The sequence below is a fragment of the Oryza sativa genome, chromosome 10 (genome assembly GCF_034140825.1).
Source record: "Oryza sativa Japonica Group chromosome 10, ASM3414082v1".
NCBI classification, from domain to species: Eukaryota; Viridiplantae; Streptophyta; class Magnoliopsida; order Poales; family Poaceae; genus Oryza; species Oryza sativa.
The window spans coordinates 969,791-976,482 of record NC_089044.1 but is presented as its reverse complement, the minus strand read 5'-3'; the positions used below and the strand labels follow the sequence as shown (position 1 = coordinate 976,482).

The 6,692-nt window shown below is 43.4% G+C and overlaps 1 pseudogene; it reads left to right on the top strand.

Annotated features, from left to right (window-relative positions):
* The first annotated feature begins 1,812 nt into the window (after window positions 1–1,812).
* Window positions 1,813–5,016, top strand: LOC136353691 (uncharacterized; annotated as a pseudogene).
* Window positions 5,017–6,692: the final 1,676 nt, after the last annotated feature.

The following is a 6,692-nucleotide window of genomic DNA, read 5'->3' as shown; positions in this document are numbered from 1 at the left end:
ATTTGGGTTTGCCCATGGGGACAACTAGGCCAAGGGTAGTGGACTTTTGTTGACAGAAAACACGAGGCCTGGGAGATCTGCTTAACTCCAGTGCAGGTCCAAAACTCGCCTTCGGATGTGTGAGCGTGCCAGTTGATTTGATCCTGCAATCAACAATAAATAAAGACAAAGAAACCGCGATTAATCTTATAAATGATAGCCGATCGGCTAGGTGCCGATGACATATCATTTATTTTAGGCCGATGTCATGTGTAGATCGATCGGCAGTCATGAATAATTAAGAAAGAACTAATTCTACTCGATCGGCTGTAGACATTAACAATATATAACTGTTATGTCGATATATACTTAAATCAAGTGATTGGGATAAATCGGTCGCCATGCCGAGACAGTATAAATCACTTAGATCGAAATATAAATTAACGACAGAACTATATACGTTCATAGCATAGCCGATCAGATAGATCTAGCATGTATCGGCTAATACTCCGATACCACTTCATATTAAGATATTGAAGCAAGTAGAATATATCAAATAGAAGCATAATATACTTAAATGCATCAAGATCTTAACACAAAGGGCGGATTTAACATATCAATTAGGCATGTAAGGTAAAAGAAGTTAAATAAGGTAAGATCGGCTGAAACCCCGATGCTACGCTAATCGGCAACCAGGAAGCACGCTAGAGATTGATATTCTAAGCACGACTTAATAGATCAAACTCAACTGATGCAGCATTAAGTATGAAAAGAAGAACAATATCTAGACAATCAAGCCACTGGATGTTTCATAGAGTGGTAGATACTTTATACAATCCAAGCTAATATCGCTATTTAACCTAATCGACCGCCTTCTACCAACAGATGTTAGCCGATTGTAGGTTAGATGACGATATTACCAAAGATTATACAAGATATATGATAACTTGGCGAGTTACATAAACAAGATTAGAGTGTCATAAAGATGGAAGCACTAATCCCGAGAATACAAGCCGCCATAACAAGTTTTACCTCTTGTTGAAGATCGAAACCGATGCAGCTCAACCCGGAAGCAAGAACCCGTCGAAACAAAACAAAAGTAAAAGGGTGGCGATGCGCCGAAATTGTATTGAACGTGTGTTATTTATTACATAGGGCTCGGGGTCTATTTATACCTGAGAATTACAAGATATGTCTATACCGGACATGACTATTATCTCTAACAAACTCCAAGATACCATAAGTCTTTGCGGCAGACTTTTGCCCAAACATATCTCTAAGGAAATTACATAAAATATCCTAATTAATAGATACAATTGCCTTCTCAGGACTCTATCCATGCGTGGCAATCATCTTGAAGCATATCAACTCAACCCGATGATGTACACCAAATCGTATTCTTGGAATCGGCTGTATCGGCTAGCCCTGTCTGACTCGAACTCTGCCGATCCTGACCGTTGCCGATTCGGATTGCAGCCGATTCTCGCTCTGTTTCCGCAACGTTCTTCGTCTTCGATTCCACTTCGATCTAATCTTCTTTTCCGATGCTGATATTACCAAATCTGGTTCTTAACACATGCCCCCCAAGTCCGGAATATTTGATAATGTTTCGGATTTGCCATATATCGACTCCGAGTGAATATCGCACTTGCCGTTTTCTGACCGTTACTCTAGCCCTTTAAATACTAACCGCCACCCCCGAGAAACTTCACACCGTTTCCTCCGTTTTCACCACTGAAGCAAGCCACGTTTTCTCTCTCTCTCCAGCGATCCCCTCGGTGCACCAGCGATTTCAAGGCGATTCCGTCCCCGGTTAGATCTCCGCCCCCGGCAATGTCGACTTCCGCCGATCCATCCACCGCGCCATCGGCCGAGTACGTAGAGGTAAGTACCCATCGGCTAGATCCCTTTCTTTTGTAGCAGATTGATTTTCTCTCACCTCATCTTGTTTTCTTCCTCTCTATCCCCATCTGTAACTGTAGCATATGTCCAATCTGGTTGCGATTCCGAGTCTGTCGCACGAGAACCACTACTTTCTTGGTCCAATCGGCAACCTTGACCCTACTGATTTCATCACTGGTGAAACCAACAGAATCCCCTTTAGATTAGCCAACCTTAATCTGGGTCACTGGAAGAATACCTTCAAATCTTGGCCATCTCTTGAGAAAACTACCCCTGAGAAGAGTTGGACCACATGGTACAAGCGTGTATCGGCTAGTAAGGCAGTTCACTGGGATGAGATCGGGATCAACCAATCACTTTCCCTCACCATAGCCAATTCCGCTAAGGACGAATCCCTGATGGCTGCCGCCACCTATTTCTGGTGGAACACCATCAACGCCTTCCTATTCAACCAAGGGCCGATGACCCCAACTTTGATTGACATCACTATGATCACCGGATTAGATGTAACTTCATCGGCCAATCCTATGAGCTTGAACACTAAGAACCAATTTGATTTCAGGACCAAAAGCATAGGTGGTTGGTCTAGTTACGTAGCAGCATATATGGGTAAAGGGCTTGTCACTCCCCGAGAGCATGTAGCCTTTTTGCTGATGTGGCTGGAGAAATTCCTCTTTTGTGGATCAAGCTGTGGCCCCACAACCAATTGGCACTTTGTAGCCGAAGCCCTAGAATCACGATTGACAATTTCCCTTGGGCAAAATCCTCCTCGGCTATCTATATCAAATGTTGAACAATGCATCGGCCAAGATAGCCGTCGGCTCAGTAGTTGGGGCAGGTGGACCATGGTGGTTGCTGCAAACCTGGCTAAACTTGGCAGTTATGAAAGTTGTCAATCAACCATCTGTGACAGAAGCTGAATTCCCAAGGTTGGAGCCGATTGTGGAAGATGATGGAGAAGAACGCACTCATCGTAGATGCATGTCATATGGAGAATATGCATATACGCCAACTGATGCTGGAGCAAAGTTGTCGGCTGAGCTGCTTAAGGATTGGTTCTGCAGCTTTTATGAAGGCTTTCAGAAAGATGCCCGGGTTTGGTTTCCTTATGAGGACTCAGCAGATCTTGAACTTCCATCAGATTTCAGATTTGAAGATATCAATCATGAAAAATACCAGAAATCCAGGGAAGTTCTTACGGCTGCAATCAGCCCATGCATCCTTCTTGTTGGCATTCATTAGGGCAGAAACATCCAAGTTTCTTATGAATTTTACCACCCAATGAGCTCAGCTAGACAACTTGGATTGGGACAACTCCCAATCGGCTTATTCTTTGCTGACAAAATCCAGTGCCGAGGAGAAATTTCATCAACTCTGATGATGGATCGGCTACTCAACATCCCAGGACCCCCCTTGGGCAGTATTGAGAACATAGAGCTGGCAAGGCTCAGGAGCTGGAACTTTGACAGATGGTGGGGTGAATGGAAACAACATATCTTCCATCAACCAGCTTCCATGAACATAATAGATCTGTTCCCTGATGTTATCCCTCAGGTAAATCTTTACTTTATCAATCTTGCTCGAACAACTGGTAGCTGATTTGAACCTTGACTAATCTTTTCTTTTGACCTGCAAACAACAGAATCCTCTCCTCCTCACCAAATCAACAGTAGCAAGGATATTGAATATGCTCCAGGTCTAATTCCAAATGGAGGTGGACCATCTCCCCCTGTCATCGGCTATCACGCCCCCATTACTTCAACCCTCCTCCAAGGCCTAATCAGGGAACCAGCCGATGCAGGTAAGGAAAGAAAAAACAGGTCATCGGCTGTGGACACATCAGCTCCGGCTCCCAAGATGAAAACCACATCAAAGAAAACCAAGCCAGCTGATGACCTGCCTGCCTTGGATCCACCCATCGAACAAGCTCTGGATGAAGAAGACATTGAAGATGATATTGATCAGGCTGCAACTGAAGTGAGCGATACAGAGAGAACACCATTGGCTTCGCCCAAGCAAACTCCTCCAACTCCTTCTGCTCCGACTCATTTTTCAAGGGTAAGCAGCTCTCCTCTGCTCCTTTTGCAATCACTTTACTTATAGCCAACTGCTCACTGATCTTATAGTTACAGAAGAAGAAAACTGCTATGAAGAAGAAATCGGTAGCACCAACTCTCAAACCGGCTCCACCAGTAAGATATTCTCAATCCTCTCATTAACTGATCCCGGCCGATTATGTCTAACATTTGTCCTTTTTACAGCCTCCTCGTCCTCCTTCACCTCCTGTGCAGCTAGAATCAGGCAACCGTACTCCATCGGCTGCAGACAGCCACAACGTCGAAGAGGAAGAACAACCAGCTGCCCCTGCTATTCCAGTAAGTTTTTGTTGATACAAATCTGAGATCGGCCAATCATGTTTTGATCCTTAACCATCCACAATATTATCTCTTGCAGGTCTTAGCCGATCTGTTCTCATTTGATATCAAGAATTATCTCGATGAAACAGAGGAAGACACCACCAGTAAAGCTATAGCTCCTCTGTCTGATGATGTAAAGAGAACGCTTGAGGATATCTCTCATCGGCTAGAAGCATCACTAGACAATTTGGTGACCAACTGTGGCTCGATCCGGGCAAGGTTCACAGATATCCAAGCTCTACTCCCGGATGAACTAGCCGATGCCCTTACTCTAGCCATCTACCTTGAGCAACACCAATTCAAGCTGGAAAAGGCCAGACAGAGATTAGCCGATCGCCGGGAGTGCAAGGATATTGAAGCTACAATCCAGCACAATCGACAGCTTGTGCATGTAGAGAAATCCAAGCTTGATCAGCTGTCTAAGGGCCCGATCAAGTCAAATATCGATTGGCTTGAAGCTCGTAAGATTGACCTCATGGCACAACTTCAAGAATGCAACGCCGAGCTGGATATGGAGCACAAAAAGTTAGCCGATCTCCCGAAGTCTATCGAAGATCAAAAAGCCAGACTCAAATCGGCTATCAAGAATGTTGCAGATTTGACCAAGTCTCTGAAAGTCATCTCTGGAACCGATGCTCAAGATGCCCAAGCTATTGAGGAAGTAGAGCAAATTAGGCAAAGGGCTATTTCGGCTATCCAGCGATACTTGTCTCAATGACCTTCTGTGTAATAGACTTTCTATGTAATTGGCTAAGGTACTTTAGTTACTTTGCTGCTGATTAATACAACTTCGAAATTTGCTCAAAAATTTCCATTATTTGTATATATATGCCCCCCTAATTTTATAATGTCAGAAGCATTGATAAAATTATAAAAACAACTAAGGGCGACATATTTATATCGACCATTGTACATCGGCAAACCACAACCGATTATAATAGAAAAACAACTAAGGGCGATATAACCATATCGGCCATTGTACATCGGCAAAGCATAACCGATTACAATATAAAAAGAACTAAGGGCGATATAATCATATCGGCCATCTCAAGGCGATGTAAACACATCGGCTATCATGCATCGGCAACACCAGCCGATCATGCGTTAACCCAAACACTTGGGTAATATTTCTTCAAGTATTTGCCATTTAGCGCTCTGTCATAAACTTCACCATCGAGTCCTTGCAACATGTAAGCCCCCTTAGATACCACCTTATGAATTTGGAACGGTCCTTCCCAATTCGGCGACCACTTGCCGAATTTGCTATCCCGAGTCCCAATCGGCAAAATCAACTTCCATATAAGTTCACCTTCCGAAAAATCTTTGGGCACTACTTTCTTGTTATAATGCCGAGTAACTCGCTCCTTATCTTTGATAACCTTTGCTAGGGCTCGTAACCGTGATTGAACCAGATCCTCCCTCTCATCGGCCATAAGGTTGGAATACTCATCGGCTGTTAAATCATTTTGCAATTCCGTTCTTCTAGAGCCGATTCTAACTTCCCATGGCAAAATAGCTTTATGTCTATAAACAAGTTTATAAGGAGGAACCTGTATCGAGCCATGACAAGCCATCCGATAAGACCACAATGCTTCGGCTAAACGAGTATGCCATTGCCGAGGATAATCAGAAATCTTCCTCTTAATCAACTTGATCAAACTCTTGTTAGATGCCTCGGCCTGCCCATTAGCTTGTGCATAATACGGTGAAGAATTCAACAACTTGATTCCCATGCTATCGGCAAACTGAATAAACTCATCAGACACAAAAATTGAACCTTGGTCAGTCGTAATGGTTTGAGGGATACCAACCCGATAGATTATATGCTCTTGAACAAACTGTATAGCATCCCCAGAATCAACTTTCTTCAAAGGAATAGCCTCTACCCACTTGGTAAAATAATCGGTTGCCACCAATATAAACTTATGTCCTTTACTCGATGGTGGATTAATCATACCGATCATATCAATTCCCCAACCTCTAAACGGCCATGGTTTAATGATAGGATTCATAGCCGATGCCGGCGCTCTCTGGATCGCTCCAAATTTCTGACAATCTTGACAACCCTTATAATATCTGAAACAATCCTCCAGCATTGTCGGCCAAAAATATCCAGCACATCGAAGCAGCCACTTCATTTTATGAGCCGATTGATGAGTGCCACATATCCCTTCATGAACTTCACCGATTGCAACTTTTGCCTGATCGGTACTCAAACATTTAAGCAACACCCCATCAATTGTCCGATAATAAAGCTCGTCGTCCAACAATATATACTTCAACGCTTTATATCTTAACTTCCGAGAAGCCGATTGAGATGGATCCTGTAAATACTGATAGACATAATATCTCCAATCATCGGCTGTTATAACAGCAACTTCAATCTGAACATGT